Here is an 18,882-nt window from a genome sequence, read left to right as displayed (position 1 = left end):
TTAATTATCTTTTCTAGAAGTTGACATGATTTACATGTTACAGTGAAAGACAAGTACTCTATTTTAATTTGTCATCTTAAGGTTGTTATCGTCACTAAGAAACATGCTATTGATCACAATAAAGAATTAAAATCATTTATGTCTTCTTAATCAAGTTAGCCACATAATATTTTGTAGAAATCATCAGATGCTACCATTATGAGTTGGAATATCTTTAACAAATAGTCAGATAAAAGAAGTTGCATGGCAACTGTGCAAACTATTTATGATAGAATTAAGGTAGAGATACAATCTTTCTTGTCAATTATCACAATATGTAATACATATGGACAAACTAGCAAAAAGCAAGAAAAAATTTGGGTGATTTAATGTTAAAAAAAGAAAAAAGAAAAATAAAAAAAGGATGAATTAAACTAAATGAGTAAAGAAAAAAGAAAAAAAAATTAGCAAGAGAGAAAGTTTGATAGTTGAATAGAGCTGTTACTAACAATCAGCCATATTGTAGTACTTTGAAAATAGGTACATGGTTCTATTATAGCCTATACTTTTCCTCTATGTGCAGTTTATTTTGTTTGGATTGTAAATAATTTGAGATATTTTTACTGTAGCACTTTTTGTGATGTGATGTATGTGAGATAAAAAGGTAATTGGAAAGATAAAAAGTTGTATTGAAAATTGTAATGGTGATGTAAGCAAATATTTTTGGGGAAATAACCCACTATCCAAACAAACCCTAAGGTCGCTGCGATTGAATTTAAAAGGTTTGCTACTAGGAATTGTTCTCTCTGGATAAATTTGTTAAGTTTCTTCAATCCAAGTAATTTTCAAATGGAAGAATTGTGATGAAAATTATATTAGAGCACATAAAAAAAAATCAACAATTTAGTAAACATAGTATCAATATAAACATGTGAGAGAATTAATTTTGTTTTGTTGTATCAAAAAATAATTCTATACGAGTTTTCTAAATTTCTATATGAGTATCTTTCAAAATTTCTTCGTGTCGTTCAAATGATATTCCAAACAAATCAAAGTTTGTTCTTTTATGAAAGATCTTAATTGATTTCTTTCCAAAGTTAAACTTTCATTTTGTCAAAGTCAATATCAAATCTGACGTTCTCATTAAACTGTATTACAGATTTGATAATTTTCAAATTTAAAAGATTCCTTTAAGTCATTCATTATGTCTATATTCAATCTTTAGCTTGAAACAGTACATTTTTCAATCATCAACCAAAAAAAAAAACCAATATTTTCAGTGTATTTTACAATCAGCTAATTGTCCAAATGGCTAGTTTGCTCAAAATATTCTATAACAAAACAAATTCTCCTCAATCTTAGATATCAGGCTTTATAAAGCCTTTTGAGAGGAAATTTTTCATTGTGGTTGTGAATAAAAATCTTGTTTTTTTAATTAATAGCTTTTTATCTAGGATAATTAGTAACTCTAATATGTCATTTAGTTTCTTTTTGAGAAATTTTGGTGTTAGGGTTTGAAAGAGTTGTCTGTATCAAGTGGGAGTGCTTATGGTACATACATCGATTAGATATACTATTAGGAGGCTTAATATTAAAGAAGAATTTGATAGGATTGTGTAACTAATGTTGCGGTAGGTTGAGAAGTTGAGGGAAATGACCCCTCTTTATGAGATGGTGAAAGAAAGAATTAATTTTAGGGGCATTAGGTGCCATGGTTTTAAAGTCTAGTCCAAACCTATTGATCGAACAGGTTGAACCATCAACCAGTTTGCTATCCAATCCAAATAGGCATTCAAACCCAAATTGAACTAAAATTTTCTTGAACCAATTAAATCGACTGGTTGAGCTGTTAACTTGAAGAATCAGATTACTTTTAATTGAGCCAATTAGTTCATTACCTTTAATGCAATTGATGCCAAAATTTTAAATTTTCATGAATCATATTAAATGGTGGTTGACATTTAATTACAACTACCACTAATACAATCTTATCTCAACTTATCTCGTACCAAACACTCTATATATATATACTCTTTCTTTCAATTCTTTTTTACATCCAAATAATTTACTTACATATATTTATTTATCTCTCTTAACTTTTTCTAAAAAATACATATACATGTATTTGATGCCTTTTTTTAAATAGCTAGTATATTTTTCTTTTTTGTCATTCTTTCTTATTTTCTAATTATCTTTTTCATAATTTACATAATCAAAAATAATAATTAATATTTATAAAAAAATTATGACATCATGAGTCAATAACAGTTGGACCAACGATCAAACCATTGATCGCTGACCCATTATTTTTTACAGGTCAATGGATGGACTAGGTTTCAAATCTTTTTAGGCGCAATATTCATTCATATTCAGAGTTGCAAATTTGTAACTCTAAAGCTGAAATATAAATATGTTGTGAAACATTAACCCATTTGGCCTAAGGGGCTATCCTAGGTATTAATTGAGATTATTAATGAATGCAACTAATATTCATAAATAATTGATTTACACTAAAATTTTGATTCTAGATCAATGTTTGATGTTAACATCATAGTTGCTATCATTGAAATCATAACTAAATGCTTTAAATAAGGCTTTAATTATATTATTGGATATTTACTTATATATGTTACATATATATATATCTTGGAAGCTCTTTGTAAGTTGGACAGGCACTTAGTTATTTGAATCTATAAATACTCTCTTCTTGTGAACTTTAAAAAACAAAATGTGCATATGATTACTATCCCTATTGCTATGAAATTGGTAATATATGAAAATAAATATATATAATTATTCTTACTGATATTGATCTTATTAATCTTCGTGTTGACTGATACTTGGAATTTGATTTGTATTCTTTGGCAATTAGTACATATGATCTTTTAGAGATTATTGTTCCTATAAATATTGGAAAATTTGGTATTTCTATCTTATGAAACTGATTGTTTGCCTATTTCCTAACCAAAATCATTTATGTTTCTAAATGTTTGGATATTGATGTTAATTTATACTTTTGTTAATTTTTTAAAACATATTTCTTTTAGTTTCTTTTGGGATTGGTATTCTTTTCTTCTGTATATTGTTGGAGTTCTTCTCAATTAGGCATCAAAGAAATTGTCCAACCTTATCTCTCTCTCTCTCTCTCACTCTCTCGCATAGTTACCCATAAGCTCAACAATGTCAAAAGTATAAAATGTAGATTAGAATAGTTTTGACCTCTACCTATTCAAGACATAGTTTTACCAACCAAAGGGGAAGTAAACTGCAAGTCTAAATTCAAGATGCAACTTTTTACTAAATCAAATAGATGGCTAATCAGGGGAGGGGGGAGGGATGGATTGGATGTTTTGAGAGGAGTATAATTGAGAGGTCCCGAGTTCAAAACTTCCCACCTACACTAAACATAGAAAAAAAAACTAGATGGCTAATCAACAATTTAGGAAGTGTTTCAAAACACGTATACTACTAAGCACTCTAAAACACACACTAGAAAGAAGTGATTCATATAACCATGCAAAATTAGAGATAAGCAGGAGTAAATGCATCCATCAACATGGTGATGATTAAAAAAGGAAAAAAAATATAAGCAACATACATTATCCTAGGTGTGGTCATCACTATTAAGAAATTATGTGTGTGTGTGTGTGATGTATGTATGTATGTATGTAGAGCAAATTTAATATAGTGAACAATCCATAATATCGTAATTTTAGGGTAGTCTTTGCCCATATATTGGTTTGAATTCCTTTCACCCGCACATTACAAATTGTACTCCAATTTAGCGTGTGCTGTGTAGTGCATAAAAAAATGAGTGAAAAAGGAGGAAAAAAACAAATATATGGATACTCTAATTTTGATGAAAATTTATGAATTAATGTATTAGTCAAGAGTCCAGATATTAACCCAAACCTTTATATTAAAATACTCTAGCACCATAAGGTGATGATTGCAAAGATAAAATTAAAAAATAAATAGAATCATAATTTGGATAATAATGCACCAATTCTATAACACAAGCCATGGAAGAATTAGTAAAGATGGTAATACAGGGCAAGTGGAAATATGCATAGCAAAGTCATATAACCATTAATTAATCAGCAAAAAATTAATCAAAAAATGACTTTCTAGGAAATGGTAGACCCAGTTTTTCTCTTGACTATATTTTTTAAGAATCAGACAAGTTTTTAACTAAATCAAGTACTCTACTTCTATAGTAGTTTAATAATGATTGTACAAGTGTCAATAGATTCTAGATTTGATTCCTAAAACATTTACTATCAAGGAAAAATATGTTTTCAAGCACAATATATAATTGATACCCGTCAGTTAAAAGAACTTTAACACTACATAGATATTTAGAATTTTAATACTGCATATCAGAAAAAATATGTTTTCAAGCACAATATATAATTGATACCAGTCAGTTAAAAGAACTTTAACACTGCATAGATATTTAGAATTTTAATACTGCATAGATACACTTTCTTAGGTTGTAGGTAGAAGAAAATTAGGATCATCATTTGTACAAGTGTCATGTTCAGAACATTGTTTGTCTCTTATCTTAAATATATAAAAGCAGCTAGAGGATTATTGTTCAAGCCATAGTCCATTTTTCATCCCCTACTTTTTGTAGCTTTGCTCAATTTGGCGCCTTTTTTGTTATTTTGCCTTGGCTCCCATAAAAGAAACAGCAATAAGAGTGGATCGGTGAATTTAATACGTACCTTAACTACACCAGATGTATTGAAACATTAGTGGGGAATGTTCTATCCACCTCTTAGCAGCTAGAGGATTATTTCTCATGCTATAGTCAATTTCATGTATCCCCTTTCTATAGTTTTGCTCAATTTGGTGGGTTTTCTGTTATTTTTCCTTGACTCCCATCGAACAAACAATAATAAGAGTGGATAGGTGAAATAAATACGTGCCTTAATTATAGTAAATGTATTGAAACATTAGTGGGGAATGTTCTGTCCTCCTCTCAGCCATTTGATTGATCTTCTTTGAATATCCATCATTGATGAGGTTTTCCATGGGAATTTAAATGAAATTAAACTTTACTTTTTCAACAATACATGAGTTTACTTGTCCAGGAAATCTTCCTTTTTCCATCTACATTAGTATTTGAATGTTAGCATGCTACTAGTGAAGTTTTGCTTTCTTACTCCTGTTTTGCTCTTACTTTACCTTCATTTCAGATTTGTTGCTCTTGATTCTACGGATGGACTATTTTTGTTAAGGATTTCTTTTTCCTCAAATTTCTTTTGCGTGTTTTCTCTATAGTTTCTAAAAATAGTGCTTTCCTTTTTGTTTGTTGTTGTGTTCTTGTTTTTAGGCTCTATTTGATTTACAATTGGTTCAATTTTCTACCGTCGTATCATTGAATTTTGTTTTTTTGTGCCCTTAGAGTCGTTTTGATCATTTTTATCTTGCATGTAGTTCTCAGTGCTTGGGATAAAGGTTTTTCTGTTTATACGATTATTTATTTATCTTTCTTCGATTTAGATTTTGTTGATTATTGTGATCTTCTTCATTTTACATGTAGCCTTCAATGGATTTTGATCATTATTTTCATCTTTTCTATCTTGCATGCAATTCTTGGTAGTTAGGATAATCTTTTTTCTCTTTATACAATAAGACTATATGAGGGGAATTGGGTATCATATATTTGAGTTTCGATTCTAGGATGCACATACTCTGTTTTATTATAGTCATCATTTTTTTTTCAATTGTATTAGTGCAGTGTTTGCTAGAACATTGTTGCAACTTTGCCACCTATTACGTATAAGAGGTAATCCTCTACAATTGTAAACTAATTAATAATTCTCTATATAACTATGCATTTAATAGTGGCTGAACTTTATTTTTCCTTTCGAGTGTATTTTAATTTTTGATAGAAGTATGGTATGTTTTGTTATTCGGATGAATGCTGTGAGATGGATACTTAATAATATGTAGTGCATTGTTGTCCTTTGTGTTCTAGTTTGGTGACTAGTGTTTATATCCATAGTTGTCTTGTAATGGTTTTTATAAAGAGATTAAAAGTGAAAAGTTCTACAACGAATTGTGTATACTAGTATTTCGGACAACGATAATGCAATAGAATAATACTTTTCCCAATTAGTTTTTGTTTGCCCTCATTGTATTATATCTACAATGCCAACCAATTGAAAGTATGCAACCTTTGAGGAAAGATGTGCTGAGAGACATTGCCGGCATTGTGAGAGATATGCTGTGGTAAAATTTAGGAAAGAAGCTAAGACCAGTCTAGATATTTGTACTGTTACCTTAATTGAATTTAGTATTCATGAATCTACGCATCTTTTTCCTAGCACATTTATGAATTGTGCCATGTCTAGTAGTAGCACTCTTATGTTTTTCTATTAGAGATCTTTTTGAAAACAGATTCAAAGATTACATAGCATCTACATCATATCAGGCAGATCTTGTTGATGTTCCAGCGTATTTTAGCTCCTCTATTGATGAAGGCCTTGTTCCAAGTTTAACATGTTTTGAATAAAGTAATTTTACTCTTACATCTTATGGGAGAAATTAGGATGTTCTGCATTGTAACTATAGACTTGCTAAGCATTTGTGCGATAAGAATCAATCAAATAGTAGTGGTGAATATTCTAGTGGAAAAAGAGCACTCATCAAAGCTAATACTTCTTTGTACCATATGCTCTCTACATCATAACACTTGAACAAGAAATAAATGCTTTGGAGATGATAATTCGAATCAGTTGGGTTGCAACCAAAGTATGGAGACAACTATCTCTGCAACAGATTTAGCGGTTTATGAACTTCAACATGAACAAAAAATACTTCCTATTCCCAATGTTTTAAAAACCGGACCGGACCGGTCGAATTGCAAACTGGCTATAGCTCCGGTCCGGTTCATATCTTAGTTTGACCTGACACAAGAACCGGTCAAAACCGAAAAAACCCGTTCAAACCGTATAAAACTGTGAACCTCGATTTTTTATTTTTAAAACATTTGACTTCCTTATTTCGGTCAACTACTAAGTACAACCCTAAGCCAAAGAGTTTTCTCTCCAAATAGCAAATACTACTATCACATCCTCTCTAGCTCTCTTTGGTTTCCTTCTTTCAGTCAACTCTCAAGACAAAAGTCCCAATTTCAATTCTCTTCTTCAATCTCCAAAGACTCCAATTTTCTTTGTTTTCATTTCAAAAGTTGAAGCACTAACTGTTCTTGCAAAAGTTGAAGCGCACGGCTTAGTTAGGCTCTAAAATTTGAAGCTATTACCAATTTCAACGGCTTAGTTAGGCTCTAAAATTTCAAGCTATTACCAATTTATCAAGTTAGTTTACCTTTTCTTTCCTTTTTTTTTGCTCTTGGTTGTTTACTTGATGTGTATATGCTTTTTATGGTCCCCATTGTTCCTATTTAATTAGAATTATGGGTTAAATTAAATATTTTGAGTTGATTTTAAAATATATCCACTGTTGTTATATAAAGTTTAGAGGAAAAAAATTCAGTTTTACTCTATTTCTTGTGGAATTTCAACAATTAATGATGTCTTTGTTGGGTCTCTAGCTAGAAGCATTACATTTATTTAGTGAAATATGGGTGTCTCAAGTTGGCTCTCCAGTTGTTTGACGAATTGCTTGAGAGGGACACATTTTATTAAACGTTGTAATGACATGATTATATAGCTTACAGTTGTTTGATCTTGCTATTAATTAGATTCTAATTAGTTCCCTAGCTGGTGATGTTTTCTTTCTGAGACTTTTGGGTCCTTTGTTTAGAGGTTTTTTTTATTCTGCATGTCACTTTTGCCACTCTCCAGTCCCAAAACTCTCTCTTTGAATTTTGGCGTCAAAAGCAAACAAACGTTTTTACACTTTGTTTCCTGCAGAATCGGAATCGAGTTTGTAGTAGTGTAGCGTTTTGATTTGGTAGACGACCTTCTCACATCTCAGCTCTACCTGTTTGTTGACTCTTTATCTTTTTTTTTTTATTTTTTAAAAAAGTTTTATCATTTGGGTGGCCTGGCAGTGTATAGTAGCAAATGATCCAACCTGACAGAGACATGCCTTGGTTTTGGCCCTGAGGCCTGCTAGCAACAAAAGGGCATACTCAAGTTGGTATCCAATTATATAATTCGTACAAATATTTAGTATAAATTGATGGAGTACAATTCTAGTATAGATGTAAATTTGTCAACTCCTACAACAACTACGTTAAATTAAATTACAGTTTTCAGTGAACCAATTACTTGTGCATCCTACAATTGATAGATCATGAATATCACCACGCAAATGCACAAAACCACTAAACCAGTTTTTTTGGTTTGATGAACATTTTTAAGTCCATAATATGTGGTGGACACACACGAACAAGAGTAGAGATTAGAAGAATTGTGCACCAAGTTAGTAATTAAGAATTTTCTTATATGCAAATATTTGAGTGATCTATATATTCTATAGCAGAAAATTATTGCATGTTAGATGGTTTGTGAAGGGTCTAAAATTTTTATCTGTGGAATATCTTAGCTTGTGCACATGTGTGTGTGTCTATAAATAAATAAATAAATATATATATAATTATTGAACCGGGGTTGAATCGGTCCGACCGGTTAAACCTCGATCCGGTCACTTCACCGGTTCAATTAATGGTCCGAGTTTTAAAACATTGCCTATTCCCTCAACTACTTTCTAGAATTCAGATAGTTCTACCATTTAAGCGCTTACTTCCGATTCTACTAGGAATGGTTGTACTCCACAATCAAAAATATGATTTTGATCAATGTTTATCTTATATTGCTAGCACTTCCTGGATATTATATATATATATATTATTTCTATTACTTCTATGTATTCACATAGTATGTTGGCATTCTATTTTTTTATCATTATCAATGTATATTATAATTTATTAATTTTTTCCTTTAAATTATATGTACTTAATTATAAAGAGGAGAAAAAAATTTGTAACGATAATAACTTACCATATTCTATTGATTTGCCTCTCTTGTTGTATATAATGTATAAGGAAATATTTTTCCTGATCATCGATACTATACACTGCAAGTTATTTGCCTAACTAAAATTTGAATTTGTATTCACAAAATGACAAAAGAAGAAGAACAATGGTCCTGTTGATTTGTTGAATGCTATTGCTACTAGACCTACAATGTTGTTTGATGCATCCAATTGTATACACTATGGTGTAAAGTAGTTTCACCATGAGTGACCTTCTTTTTATTGCTTATACAGTGAAATTTATCTAATGTCAATGAAAATATCGAGAGAATTATATCTAGATACTTCTAAAGAAACCATTGAATTTCGAAAATGCATTAGAAGCTATAATAACATGTTTGCATTTACTTCTATAGAAATGCATTGCGACAAATTCTTGACAAATGTATATTATGGGATATATTGCTTTTGAATTACAAGGCAGATGTATCAATGTATCAATCCACTTATACCTCATGATAGAGAAAAAACCACCAATTTGCAACTATATTTTTATGACATTAACTATGAGACAGTGAATCGAATGTCTATCTCAAACTGATTCAGAGAAAGCTTAATCGAAAAATTAGAGAAACTGCAAAAAATTAATCTGCACTCTATTGTTTCCTGTGGATTACAAGATTTATTAAACATTGACAACTACAAAATTGTGCTTAAATCTAATTCTCATATGGATCAAAATATTTTCAATAAGCTAATGATATCACAAGTAGGCACTATATAGACTGAATCTCATGTTTCAACATTGGTTAACTCAAAATATATTTAGGTCTATAACAAGAATGGAAAGACTCAAATTGTTAAACACTTGTTCTCACATTATGAGTCGCTCTAGTATCCACTCATATTTGCTAATGTTGAATCCAATTGGCATCCTAGCATTGACATTGTCTAACCAAATGGTATGATACCCTTTTTTAGGTGAATAATTGGAAATGTTAAACAGTCATTGCTCTCACTAATACTATAGTTGCTGATGGTGTTATCAATGCTAAGGACGAGGTAAACTACTATATATTTTAAATTTTAATGTTAAGATAAATCATATTATTTATTTTATTATTAGTACTTTATTACTTCTTCTCTATATCATTACTATTTTTACAGCATCATCCAACAAGAAGAAAAAAAAGGGGCCACTATATCATATAAGGAATACTACTACTACAAACTAAAGATTACAGAGAGTAATCAATCTTTATTGCTTCATGTTGGTAGACACTTGCAATTTGGAGTTCCATAGAAATTAAGTTCGATAATATCGTCTTCAAATTGATGTATACTAAGGTATACTTGATAGTTTATCTAGCGGTGAGGCATCATTTTCGAATGTTAGGAAGTGCATAATCCTCCCATCGTCATTTATTGGAGAAATACGAGATATGAGACATCGATACATGGATGCAATGTCATTAATTTAATGTTATGGTAAACTAGATATTTTGCTAACAATGATTTACAATCAGTACAGCCTGGAATCAAGGAATAGTTTTTGTTAACTAAAATGTTGGAAGTTCATCAAATTTTATTTCAAGGGCATCCCGATTAAATGTTGAAGTCTTAAAGGATGAATTATTTAAAATGACTATCTTTGGTCAGGTTACAACATACATTTATCTTATTGAGTTCCAAAAAAGAGGTCACCCCCATACACACTTCTTGATCGTCCTAAACCAGAGTTCTAAAATATTTTCACCTGAAGCATATGACAAGATTGTCTCAATAGAGTTATTTAATTTCATATTTGGATAAATTAGTAATTAAACATATGATGCATGGATCTTGTGGTGCCATGAATCTGGATTCTTCATGTATGCAAAAAAATTTTAATTAGTCTCAACCAAAAGTCTCGATCTGGTCGAGGATAGATCAGAGGGGGGGGTAGGAGGAAGAGGGAACGGGAAGAGAGGAGAAGAAAGGAGAGGGAGGAGGAAGAGGGAAGGAGAGGGACAAGGAAAAAAGGGGAGGACGAGGAAGGGGATGGTGGCAATGGTGGGTGGGGGTGGTGGTGGATAATGGTGGTCGAGGATAGATCAGGGGGGAGGGGAGGGTAGGAGGAAGAGGGAAGGGGAAAAGAGGAGGAGAAATGAGAGGGAGGAGGAAGAGGGAAGGAGAGGGAGAAGGAAAAAGGGGGAGGACGAGGAAGGGGGTGGTGGCAATGGTTGGTGGGGGTGGTGGTGGATAATGGTGATGGGTGGAAGATGTTATAGAATTTATTTTTTTAACTTTTTTGTATATTTATGAGTTGTTTTTGATCTATTGTATGGATGAAATGTTTTTGGAATCATTGTTTACTATATTACTGTAGCATTGTATTTGAAAAACTAGTTTTTCAAAAATAAGCCAATCCAAATAGAGCTGTTGGTTGTAAGGACGCCTATCCAAAGGAATTTGTTGCAACAACAAGACATAGGAACGTCTTATATCTAGTATACTAGCGCCAAAACAACCTTCAAACTGTTCGGTTTCGTACTCGTGATCTTGATAATAGATAGGTCGTACTATAAAATCCTTATATGTTAGCAAATTTTAATTTTCATCTAAATATAGAAATTTTTTCAAGAATTTAAGTTATCAAGTATATTTATAAATATATGCACAAAGGGCACGAATTGACAGGAAGCCAAGAGGGTAGCATTGCGGATTAGATTAGGAACTTCATAGCAATAAGATGGGTATCTCTACTTGAGACAATGTGGTGTATATATAGATTTGATCTCAATCAGATACGCCCATCTGTAATCACTTTGCAAGTTCATCTAAAAAATCAGCAATCAGTCTCATTTCCAGCAAATGCATCTTTACACACTACTATCCAAAATTCAATTTTGTCCAAAAGCATGTTAACTAAATATTTTGAAATGAACAAGTATAAAAATGTGAACACATTTCATATTTCCTTTTTGGACCATTTATATTAACATATACCGTGCAAAATATCTTAGTTGCCTATATGTTGAATTTTTGAAGCACTTTACCTGAAGCAAGTAAGATAGGCAGTGGGAAAGAAAATAGTATAAAGAAACTGTTGGCCGTATATGAGTTATGCATCCATCTAAAGGTGAAACATACTACTTACGAATGTTGCTTATTCATATAAGAAAGCCAACTAGCTTCAATGATCTTAAATTAATAGATGGATACCTATGTGCAATATTTCGAGAAATAGCAGACAAGTTAGATGATTACAAAATGAATATACGATAGAACAGTGTTTTAAAGGAGTAGTTGTTTACCAAATGCTAGCATCGCTTCAACAATTATTTGTTGTACTATTAGTTCACTGCAATCCAAAAAATTCACAAGAACTCTAGGTAAAATTTGATGACTACATGTTAGGCGATATTTGTCATCATGAATCACTTTCTAAGCACGCAATTCAGATTAAAGTGCTTCAAATTTTAGATAAACATTTAAGAGTTCTAGGAAAAATTCTCAAAGGTTTCCATTTGATGAATATACCTCTTTAAGTGATATACTATGACATATTTATAAGGAAAATTGAAGCAGAAAAAAATATTGGTAGTGTTTGGATATCAATTATTTGGAATATTATTTCACATAATATTTACCAAATCAACCTATATTTCAGATAATAAAAAACTGGTTTGGATTGCAAATAAAAGGTTGCTCACAAGATCATGTATTTCCATGTGGGTGTATTAGATGGATTCATTTTTAACTTATTTCCATTAGCCTTTCCCCACTATCTCATGCAGTACTTCACCAGCCTTCCAATTCATGTGTTCTATATTTGTTATTCAAAACCATGGCAAGTTTTCTCCTGACAAATCTAAAAAGCCACATAACCGCGGGTACCAGACCTTGGCATTGCAGCTTTAGTTGGTGGGAGCTCAATGGTTACCATAACATCCTATGCACGAAGGGGAAAGTACTTCATTAGTTCAAATTATGCCATCATCCGGTTAGTTTGGGAAAAAACAGCAACTGACGCCGATTGTTATTGACAAGTCATAGTTAGGATTTGTTTCAAACCAACATAGTTGATTATAGAGGCAGTCTTGGTAGCCAAATAATTCTTTTATTGTATCCGCAAACTTACATGGGTGGAGTCTATGATCCATCGTAGCAGTAGAGTTGTTCTATACCTTAATACTTGTCCATAACTACACAGAATTCCTCCCAGCCGTCTATTACATTTATTGCTACACCACTAGTACAACAGTTACTTCCTTCAAAGTGCACCGCATAAGATCCCTGTACACTAAAGCTAATGTCGTAATGCTCAAAATTTGGTGCATTGTGAGAAGTAAATTGCATCTTTGTTTGTTCTAACATTAAAGATTTCCTACTACTAAACTACCCCTTGGGATAAGTCAAAAAAAGGAGAAATTATTAAACCCGCTGAAACTGCCGTCCATGTCTTCCTCTTTCAATGTAAAAGGCGTAGAACTGCCATAGTTATTACCTAGAACTATATTGACATTAAAGTCAATATTTGGTTTACTGCCTCTGCCTACGTGATGCGGCATGTATTTGATTAGCAATTTCTTCTTTCATTGCCTTCCAAGCTTCTATCTCTTACAGGGACACAACCAACGGTTGTATCAGTGGGCATGGACCAGCACCACCTTCGCCTTGGACTTGTATGTCCTCTTGTTCATACTGCATGAAGTGATCATTCGAACGTTGATTTTTTCTTAAGATATCCTGTAATGCACAACATGCAATCACTATGTTGATCCACTTTTGCATATATGAATATGGAACCGGCCCCTTCAAATAAGCGAATCGCTGCTTCAAAACACTGAAAGTGCGTTCAACTACATTACAAAGCTAAGAGTGGTGGGAATTGATTAGCTTCTTCAGACCTTGCCCTAACCCACGTCCTTGTTCAATTTATGTATCACGTGCTCCCTTGAATGATGCTAAGAATCCCAATACCATCTTATATGCCTTGTCCACAAGGTAGTACTTACCTACATAAATTATAGGAAATACGATGACCTTTTTAACTCTATGCTCTTCGAAATACAAAAATATGTGCATGTTGATATTAAATACTTGAGATAATATTCGTGGATCGAACCTAGGGGCGGAACTGGAAAGTTGGTGTGCATTCTCAGTGCACTTCTATCACTCGGGCATTGTGTGCGCTACCCTCTCATCCGACATACACATAAACAAATCGCATATTATGGTCACATATAACTAAAATATTTTGCAATTGTATCTCATACATATTAGTGTATGTCATTTGCTCCGTTGTAGGAATCGAAACACAGATATGAGTGCCATCCCTAGCACCAATGGCGTCCTGTATTTTATAAAATATTTGATAGTCAGTCGAATAAAATTTGAAAGACTTAAAAAATGTAGATAGTTTACAGATTTGATTACAGTAACAGATTTAATTAGTCTTTCTTACAAATTGCTAAGTTCCTACTCCTTACTAAGGGGGTCAAAGTTTATATATTTTTTGAATATTAGGAAACAGCAAATACTACACCAAAATTAGCTTCACAACAACTAATTATATAAAAAAACTTCTCAAGATAAAACATGGAAGAAATTTTGGCCATTTCTAACCTTGAACCAAGGATAATACTTGGTGCTATATCTTATTTGTGGATGCACATCATTTATTTGTATTAGTCGAATAATCCTTTGTGGAAATCTACATAGCCCCAAAAGTACTTCGGCCACATTTCTGTGGATGGTTTCCGTCCAATGTTGAAATCTCTCAACCACAACTTGAGTGAACGTGCTATGACTCTACATAACTAGAGTCATGACCAGTGACTCCTCGATTGACACATACTTATGGGGATTTTGCAGAATGTAGTTATTTTGCACAATATTTTCACAAAGCCTCATGAAATTGTCAACTATTATTTGACAATTCTCCAATATACGTAGAGGATAACCTGTTATTAGCTCCTGCACCCACTTCCAATCTGGCACATCTTCGGTGCGCCAAGGCACTTTGATAAGAGGTCCATCATATTGTTCCGTTTCTGGTGCAAATAGCAGCATTGCTACAGCATTTAGAATTGCCTCATCATCATTTTCAGAATTTGAGTTACAAGATGAACTCTAGTTTAGGATGAAGTTGGCCATGTGAAACTTGGAAGAAAGCTCGCAGTAGCTAACAAATAAAATAGCCTATAATGCAACAATTATTGGGTGGACTGATTATTCCTACGTTTGGGATCTCAAGTGAAACTTGAATGTATAACTCGTCTCTACTCTGCTGCATTTTAAAGGGAGGGTGCAAGTTTTTTGTGGGAAAAAAGCTCGGCTTTTGATGTGTTAAAGTTGACAAAGTAGCCATTGGAGTTATTCACAGATAGGAGATTCTTGAATCGTTGTACTCATGTGGAGGTAAACAGAAGCAAATGGGACACCAAATCAGTGAAATGTGACCGTTTGCCTGTATTATTGAAACGCAGTGCTGTGGATCGATGGCTATGCAATGGCTCACCTTGCTTTCCTTGCATTACCTCAAAATCACTTAAAATGTCGTACGCAAGTGGACACATTATCCCAAGGTTTGGTGAACAATAGCTAAAATGTATGTATGTTACCTAAGCTAAAGACAAAGGGAACAGCAACTTTTGTCATATGATGATAGTTCCTAATTCAATGTACATGTTTTAACCAATAAGCTCTAATGTCTAGCAAGCAACGAAACTACTTAAAATGTACTAATGCCTCCGCTAATTTATTTAGTTTGGCCTTTTTTGTTTAACTATTGGTGAAATGGGTAATGGTTTTGCTATTCACCTCTTAGCAAAATTGATCGTCCAATTTTCGTCATTCAAGATATTGAATATGTCCAAAAACTTCAGGATTCTGCATATAACTTTAGCCTTACTAATGTTTTTACTCTTATTTCCACAAGTTCGACGGTTTGATTTTGAAACATGATGATTCTTGTACAAAAATGATCGACAAATGATAGGTGTATCACTACATCAAACACCCAAATTGGTGTTTATATAAAATTAGCAACTATACATCAACAAACGTTGAAGGGTCTAATGTGTCATGTCTGAAAATAAAGACAGTAAAAAGACCAACACTGCTAATATATTTAAATAATGAATAAATCAGCTGAAAATGGGGGCATCTACTATAGCTGCCTCATACATTTGCTAATTTGGCCATGGCAAATTGAAGCAAAATCTGAACATCAAGTACCAGGAATGGCCACAACATTAATACAAGTTGATAAACATAAATTATAAAAGTCTTGGATCATAACAGTAATCTAATTGTATAAGTCAAGAATTTTAAATTGCCTTACTTCGCCTCTATTTTTAGGATAATGAACATTTCAATCCATGTTACCTGCTCACTATCACTGAAGCTAAGGAACAAAACTCGGAACTCTTTATCTAACAACTCTTTCAATAGAAACATGTGTAGCCACTTCTCCAAATTCAAGCCCTTCACAACTTTTTTGGCTACTTCTATTGAATATTTCTCCTTTGCCTCTCTTTCGCTTGAAACACAGGAGGAGAATATGTTGAAATTGCTAAGTGTCTATTGGTAGTTATCCAAAGTCGACCTTCCAGACTTCGAACCTCTGGTTCCCTCCGTCTAGAACTGTAGGCACCACTGGACATTGGACGCTTGTCCGGATCTCTTGGAACAAGGCTACCATCGTCGTCAAATCAAAGAAAGTGGTAAGAAGGGTCAATAACAGAGCTTGAAGTCACGCCTTTCCCTCTGTCATACATTCTCCCCTATGTCTCCATACTTGGGGAGGCACATATTAGGGTAGGGGTTGGGCCGAAGACTGAGCTCGATTGCCAGTGGCATGTGTGCCGTCCATCACCTCATCCTATTGCATCACCAAATTAGCGCTATTTAGATATTGAAAGTTTAGATAGTGCTTGTTTATCTAATTGGCAGAAGAAGCTGTGAGGTTCATATTCTATATGTAATCTAATAAGTTGTAACATGAAAGCAAGTAGCAACCAAAGTCCCATAATGATTAGCAAAAGTGATTATCACTATGGATCTAAGTCTAGTATATGAGGTTGAACACAAGAAAATTAACAAAATAATGGACACACAAATATAACAGGCACTATATAAAATAAATTAGAAAAAATAATTAGAAAATTAATTATAGTTCCATACTATTACAACCTCAACAAGTAGTAGTCTTTTTTTTTTTAACTTCAACAAAAAAATTAAAGATTCTATAGCACTCCTAACCAATAAGTGTAGATAGTTTGCAGATAGACAAAACCATAAATTAGTAAAAATTGGGACTATGACAATATGTGGCTTACTTCTCCACAACTAAATTATAATAGAAAAATAAAAGTTGTAAACAACAAGGAGCTTCATACCAGCAAAACGAGACACATTCTATCTTCTAGATCAGGCATTTGTAATGAATGAATGACTAAAACAAAATGCAGAACACGTGTTGTTCTCTTCTTAACTATGGCATATGTTAATTGTATATAAACAATCACAAAATAAAATTTTAATTATACCATAATGCTGTCCAAGTCCTACAGTAACTACAATCAATGTACAAGTGCAACATATATAGTGTTAAGAGTCGTGTACCTGGTATAAATAAGCCAACTGATCTGCTCTTGTTAAAAAGCATTTACACTCGGCATCGCACCCTATCCTAGTCTTTAGCTTGGCAGAATTTCTCAAAAATGAGTAAACAACCTCCATTTCTCCACTATTCAATAGTGCTTGGACTGGCGTTGACTTCTAGTGCAACTGATGCCACAATCTTGGGTCAAGTAGTTGACCAACATATTGAAGTTTGCCAACGTGCTACGGGTTGACTCTCATTTCCCGTTTTTCTACCATTCTATGTAGGTGCACACATAAAGGTCCTCCTCCCAGTTTATCCAATTTTTTTTGTCAGACATCTATGGACGAATAAACAAGTACTTGAAATAATAGCAACATGTTGTATACACAATCACCAAGTTCCTAAATAAAGCCTTTTTAAATCTCACCTCAAAATAGTTTAGTAGATTGACGTGAAAGTCATTAGAGTCGCACACGAAATGGGCACTGAAAGAAGAAGTAGGGCTAGAAGGGAATTCTGCACAATAATGCAAATTGTAGCCAATATTTTAGTTATTGCTTGAGTTTAACCAACAGAATGTGTTAGAACCATTTTCGGGATAATGGGGTGTTTTACCAATACTTGAACTTTGTTTCTTCCTTTTCCACATGGGCATGAACATTTCTGTTTGTTTAGACTTATAACTTCACAGTTTGGGTTATAAAAAAAATTAGACGAAATCCAAGAGAGGTGGATGGGCATAAAAAGTTCATAAAAGCGAAATGATAAATGTTAGGAAAGACAAAAACAGGTCTTGTAAGCTTGGTCTCTATATCTAGACATAAGCAAATTTATAAAAGTTGGAAGTCAAACGAAACTCTTGCCTAGCGATTTGCGAAATGGTTGTCTAACTACAACCCTACTTCACAAAACATGCAATAGACTAGAACACTAATTAAATTTATCAACCTCTATGTCAATGGCAACTATTTTAAGATCTATGTTGTTTGAAAAAAAATAATAAAAACACATCCAATGTTGTTTGACAAAAAAATCCTATGTTGTTTATCGAAAGCCTTATAAGCTACAAATATTCTCATTGCCTCACCAAGTCAACAAAGTTTAAAATCCTATAAAAGAAGCTGTTCGAATGGGTGATTTGCAGGTTTGTCATACTGCCCTAATAACCTAATAATAAGGTGCATTTAAGTTATAATTTATCCCAACTAAATGTCAATTATATATAATTTCAGAGCCAAATTATTAACAAAAGTCAGTATGCCTTACAGGAATATGAAAACAACTTATCCAAGCAATTCAATCTGTGGAAGAGGATGGTGAATAAGAAAGTAAAGGGAAACAAATAGACTACCATG

The 18,882-nt window shown here is 32.8% G+C and overlaps 1 long non-coding RNA gene across 1 annotated transcript; it reads right to left on the bottom strand.

Annotated features, from left to right (window-relative positions):
* Positions 1-16,454: 16,454 nt before the first annotated feature.
* Positions 16,455-17,864, bottom strand: LOC140014976 (uncharacterized). The gene is made up of 2 exons (XR_011821724.1): positions 17,545-17,864; positions 16,455-16,801 (listed from the first exon to the last, which is right to left on the bottom strand). It is a non-coding gene; the product is annotated as an uncharacterized lncRNA (long non-coding RNA).
* Positions 17,865-18,882: the final 1,018 nt, after the last annotated feature.

This window comes from Coffea arabica, chromosome 10e (genome assembly GCF_036785885.1).
Source record: "Coffea arabica cultivar ET-39 chromosome 10e, Coffea Arabica ET-39 HiFi, whole genome shotgun sequence".
Classification (NCBI taxonomy): domain Eukaryota; kingdom Viridiplantae; phylum Streptophyta; class Magnoliopsida; order Gentianales; family Rubiaceae; genus Coffea; species Coffea arabica.
This window is presented reverse-complemented; position numbering and strand designations above follow the sequence as displayed.